The sequence below is a fragment of the Cornus florida genome, unplaced genomic scaffold, assembly GCF_030987335.1.
Source record: "Cornus florida cultivar Cherokee Brave unplaced genomic scaffold, ASM3098733v1 CherokeeBrave_3.0.0_Hap2_Chr02, whole genome shotgun sequence".
Taxonomy (NCBI): domain Eukaryota; kingdom Viridiplantae; phylum Streptophyta; class Magnoliopsida; order Cornales; family Cornaceae; genus Cornus; species Cornus florida.
The window spans coordinates 80,157,273-80,163,605 of NW_026775572.1; positions in this window are offsets into that span (position 1 = coordinate 80,157,273).

Here is a 6,333-nt window from a genome sequence, read left to right on the forward strand (position 1 = left end):
TTTTATTTTCAGATTTATCATGACTAGTCCATTCAGTCCACTTGCGAACATACTAAAAGAAAATCGATTAACTGGACCTAATTATATCGATTGGAAAAGGCAACTAGATATTGTACTCACATATGAGGGGTTGAATTATGTGCTTACTACTCCTAGACCTTCTCCACCTTTGCCTGAGGATCCTCCTGAGGAGCATGAAGTATTTAAGAAATGGAATAAAGCAGATGAGATGACTAGGTGCTACATTCTTGCTTCACTCTCGAATGTACTCCAAAGTCAACATCTTCAATATCTTACTTCTGCAGACATTATGCTTAACCTTAAGGAAATGTTTGGGCAAATTGGTAAGAGCGCACGCCAAAATGCTATGACAAATTTGATGACCATTAAGATGGTCCAAGGTACTTCAGTTCGGGAACATGCTTTAAAAATGATTGGTTTTTTAAATGAACTGGAGATCCTTGGATGCAACTTGGATGGTGAACTTCAGGTTGACATGATTATCGCTTCATTGCCAGACTCATTTAACTCTTTTAGGGTTAATTATTACATGAATAAGCTTGAGTACACACTCGCTGAACTATTGAATGAGTTGGTAACCTTTGAAGGGATAAACAAAAGCAAGGGTGCATCTATCAACTACACTCAGTCTGCTGGACCATCTACTTCTAGGCCCAAGAGGAGGGGCAAGAAAAAGAAGAAGGATGGTGCCAAAACTGTGGTTGTGCCAAACAAAGTAATCCAAAAGGATAAGGGAAAGAAGAAAGTGCGGGTTGAAGGCGAAGGAAACTGCTTCCATTGCGGTCAACCGGGTCACTGGAAACCTAACTGCCCAATACTTCGCACACAAGGCAAAGGAAAAGGTATATTCATTGTTGAGGCATGTAATGTGGTTGAATCTATAGATTCCTGGTGCATAGATTCTGGAGCCACTAATCATGTTTGCAATTCATTGCAAGGATTCCAGGAGTCCAGAAGCCTCAATGAAGGAGAGATATACTTGCATATGGGATCTAATGCCAAGGTGGAAGCTAAAGCAGTGGGAGTGGTTCATATGCAGTTTGATAGTGGGAGGAGTCTTATTTTAGAAGATTGTCTTTATGCGCCAAATGTTAGGCACAATTTAATTTCAGTTTCTTCGTTGGTTTGCAAAAATTATATTTTTACTTTTGGAAAAAATGTTTTAATTAAATTAAATGGTTGTGTTATAACTTCTGGTGCATTGAAAGATAATCTATATGTTTTAACTCCTAGCTCATATCAAATGCAAAATTATGAATTAAATGCAACTTCATCTAGATTGAATGTTAAAAGAAAAGCAGTTTCTCCAAACTCATTGTATCATTGGCATCTACGATTGGGTCACATCAATCAAAATAGGATTCAAAGGTTGGTTAAAGAAGGTTTATTACCTGGTGAGGCAAAGGAGCCTATGCCAACTTGTGAATCCTGTAATGAAGGAAAGATGACTCAAAGGGCTTACTCAGCCAAAGGAGATAGAGCCAAAGAACAATTAGAGTTGGTGCACACAGACGTGTGTGGTCCCATGAACACCCAAGCGAGAGGAGGGTTTGAGTACTTCATCACTTTCATTGATGATTATTCACGTTTTGGATATATTTACCTAATGCGACACAAGTCAGAAGCTTATGGAAAATTCCGTGAGTTTCAGGCGGAAGTGGAGCGTAAATTAGGTAAACTTATCAAAACACTTCGATCTGATCGAGGAGGTGAATACCTCTTGGGGGAGTTCAATGATCATATGGTCAATGAGGGTATTGTGCGCCAGTTATCCGCACCTGACTGCCCTCAACAGAATGGAGTGGCAGAAAGGAGAGACAGAACTTTACTTAACATGGTTAGATCTATGATGAGTTTTGCTACATTACCTCTATCATTTTGGGGATTAGCCTTAGAATCAGCGATGTACATTTTGAACTGTGTTCCATCCAAGGCTGTTTCAGGAACGCCATATGAGCTGTGGTTTGGACGTAAACCTAGTTTAAATCACATGCATATATGGGGGTGTCCAGCACACGTGCGAAAGAAACAGGCAGACAAGTTGGAAGCAAGATCAGATGCATGCTTATTTGTTGGCTATCCTAAGGGCACTAGAGGTGGATTATTTTATGATCCCAGGGACAATAAGGTTATTGTCAGCACTCATGCTGTTTACCTGGAGGAGGATTATATTATGAATCACAAACCTAGTAGCCAGATAGTGTTAGAGGAGATGGTTGGCACGTCAGAGATACCCCCAGTGGACACACCTAATATAAATACTGAGAATGATGAGACACAAGAAGTCCCTGTTGAATTACCATCATCTAGTACATCGATTCCTGCACCGGTCCTTCGGCGTAGTGGGAGGACTATCATCCAACCCGAAAAACTCACACTTTTGGGTGAGGTCTATGAGGCCGTCCCCGATAAGCATGAGTCGGACCCAGTAAGCTATGCGGAAGCGTTGACCGATATAGATGCGAATCGTTGGAAAGATGCCATGAAATCAGAGTTGGAATCGATGTATTCTAACAAAGTCTGGGATGTTGTAGAACTTCCTAGTGGGGTTCAGCCCATTGGTTGTAAGTGGATCTACAAACGAAAGAGAGGAATGGATGGGAATGTTGAGACATTCAAAGCTAGACTGGTTGCCAAAGGCTTCACTCAACGTGAAGGTATTGATTATGAGGATACATTCTCACCAGTTGCAATGCTTAAATATATTCGCATTCTTTTGGCCATTAGTGCTTATTATGACTATGAAATATGGCAGATGGATGTTAAGACGGCATTTTTAAATGGCCATCTTAAACAAGACATCTACATGAGGCAACCAGATGGTTTCGTGGTTAAAGGTCGTGAGGACTGTGTATGTAAGTTGAATAGGTCTATTTATGGACTTAAGCAAGCTTCACGCACATGGAACATTTGTTTTGATCAGGCAGTCAAATTATTTGGCTTTGAACAAAACGTGTTTGAACCTTGCGTTTACAAGAAAAAACAGGGTAATGTCATCATGATTCTCGTTTTATATGTTGATGACATCTTGCTCATTGGTAATGATGTAGAAGCATTGTCATCAGTTAAAAGGTGGTTGTTCAATAAATTTGAGATGAAAGATCTTGGAGAAGCAAGCTATATTCTTGGGATCAAGCTTATGCGAGATCGGGTTAAAAAGAAAATAGGCTTGTCTCAAGAGTCTTACATTGACAAAGTTCTGATCAGGTTTGGAATGGAAAACTCTAAGAAAGGGTTTTTGCCATTTAGACATGGGTTGGCTCTTTCTAATGACCAGTCTCCCAAGACTGATAAGGAAATTAAGCAAATGAGGCGGATACCATACGCTTCGGCAGTTGGTAGTCTCATGTATGCCATGGTCTGTACCAGACCGGACATCTGCTACTCGGTAGGGATTGTCAGTAGATATCAGTCCAATCCTGGACTTGATCATTGGTCAGCTGTGAAGAATATCTTAAAATACCTTAGAAGAACTAAGAATCTAATGCTCATTTATGGAGGTGATGATCTGATTCCAGTCGGATATACGGATTCTGATTTTCAATCAGATCCAGATGCCAGGAGATCTACATCTGGATATGTGTTTAAGTTCAATGGAGGGGCAGTTAGTTGGAAGAGTGTCAAGCAGGGTTGTACTGCTGACTCAACCATGGAAGCAGAATACATTGCAGCCTCTGAGGCAGCAAAAGAAGCTGTTTGGTTGAGAAACTTTCTAATTGAACTGGAGGTTGTGGAGCATATAGATCGGCCTATGACGCTTCATTGTGATAATAGTGCAGCTATAGCCCAAACCAAGGACCCAAAATTTCATAAAGGAACAAGACACATTCAGAGGAAACATCATGTGGTCCGTGATATAGTAAAGCGAGAAGATATACTTGTGGCCAAGATTACATCGGAACATAACCTTGCTGATCCATTCACAAAGGCTTTACCGATCAAGATGTTTGATCGTCATATGGAGAACATGGGAGTTAGATGTGATTTGAATTGGCTATAAGTGCAAGTGGGAGCTGTTAGGATATGTGTGCCCTAGCATAGCAAATTCTAATTTTGGATTGTAGAAGTCATGGTTTCTTGTCTGGATATTATTATTAAAGCATTATACAATTGGTGAATGGAATGTATTATTTTTCGATTCTTTATGGAATTGATGGTGTCCGCTTGATTACAAAATATATTTATATATGTATGTAATGGCAATTAATACTATGATATAAATTAGTAATCATAAATGGTTTAAAGTCGGTAAGTATGGATGGACATTTAATTAGTTAAGACTTAAACCGAGTCCACGATAGATTGAGATATATTGCGAGAGCTGTCGTATGCAATTGCTCTCTATCACAGTCATGGCTTTTGACTCTCAAGCATGAGAGAAGTATAGACTCTTTTATTAATTAATAATTACTTTGATTTGCTCGGCGGATACCTCGGGATCCTTAGATCGACACTTTGGGTAGTTATGTAATTAATAATTAGAGGTCTATATTCTCAATATTTGCATCAGTGCTATTTGTATTTATTTTGTTTTGATTATGGTTGATCACAAATTAAATTCGAAGGCCTTCGTATGTTTTAGACAAATGTTTTATATATATATTTATTTAATAAATTATTATTATTTTTTGTCAAATAAATATTTTATTGTGATCGAGCCGGAAATAATCAAAGGTAACAAAATAATTATATTAATTATGTTGTCGGATTGATGGCTTTAATTATCCGATAAATAATTAAGCATAGAGGGGTCAAAGTGCAACATTGACTTAGAGGTTATTTACTATTTAATTGGAGTGCAATTAATTTCTTTTAGTGGAGTAGAAATTAATTTATGAATTAATTGAATTGGGTCCATGGTTTAATGGACCGGACCAATTATTAATTTATAAGAGCCAAGAAAATAGTAAGCCCAAAAGGATTCTCACCAATAGCCCAAGTTGATATTGGAGTCATGTTAGGATTGAGAAAGTTGAATTAGAGATGGAGAATGATTTATTGTTTCCTTATTCTTATTTTATTTTGCCTATATATACATGAGTTCATGTATATTTTAGGGGTGACTTGGAGAACAAGAAAAAGGAATACACTTTCTCTCTCTAGATTTTAGGGTTTTGTTTCTCTTCTAAAGGAGGCTACCACCAGCCTAGATTCCAAGGTCATTCATCAAGGCATATTGGTGATTCCCAAAGGGAAGATAATAATCAAAAAGAAGGAGAAAGGATCTTGCTAAAGGGATCTACAATAAGTGAGAACATTCACTTTAGAGGAAAGTTCAAAAGGTTTACTCAGACCTTTGATGTGAGTATTCAATCTGTTTATTGAATTATGCATCATCTTTTATCTATCTTTGCATAAAACTTGTCTCCATGTAATGAATCAAGATCTATGATTGCAAATCCCTCAAAAAGTTTTAAAAATTTGCACGTTTCCTAACAAAAACATGTATTGCAACATTAGTGTGTGTGTGTGTGGTTGTTTCAACAAGCGTGGATGACTAATTAAGTATATATTGTCTAAGCAACATGATGAATAGCACAATATATCAAATTATATGTCATTAATCCTCTCTTTAAGCTCACAATCCAAGAACATCACAAGTTTAGAGACATATGCTACTTGCTTTCATAAGTATAGAACATCAAACAACAAGCATGGATTGTCCTCCCATTTAACATCTAAACTACAATTACACTACAATTAAGCTAATAACATGAAATTAAACTAATTAAACTAAGGGAGGGGCACAATCCATCAAGAAATGAGTATGAACCATTAAATAAACCACAAGAGCATTCCATTAAGCACTATGTCTTGACAATCTCTAGATTTATAGCATTAATACACATAGACATGCATCAATAACACAAAATCTAGAGACAAATACATGAACATCTATTCTAGCATACATAGACATATGGATAGAATGAAATGATCAATTGGAAGCATTAAACCACACAAATCATTGAATAAACAATATCTATATATATATAAAAGTGTCAAAACATGTATCACAATACAAATCCCCTAAAAAATACATAAATCAAGATGTAGAAAGCATGCTTAGGGCTAACTCTAGTCCCAAGAGGATGTCTAGCCATTCCTGGATGGTGTCCTCCAACCCTTAAGGGTTAACTCCATGGTAGAGATTGCTCATCTTCTTGGTTGATGGAAGAACTCCAAGCTTGTATCTCTAGCCTCCTTCTTTCTGTTCTTCCTCACTAAGAATATGGAAAACTGTGTCTCAAGTGTATCTATCTCATCTTTGTCAAGAATGGCTCATATTCCTTATATAGGTAGGTTAAATGTCAC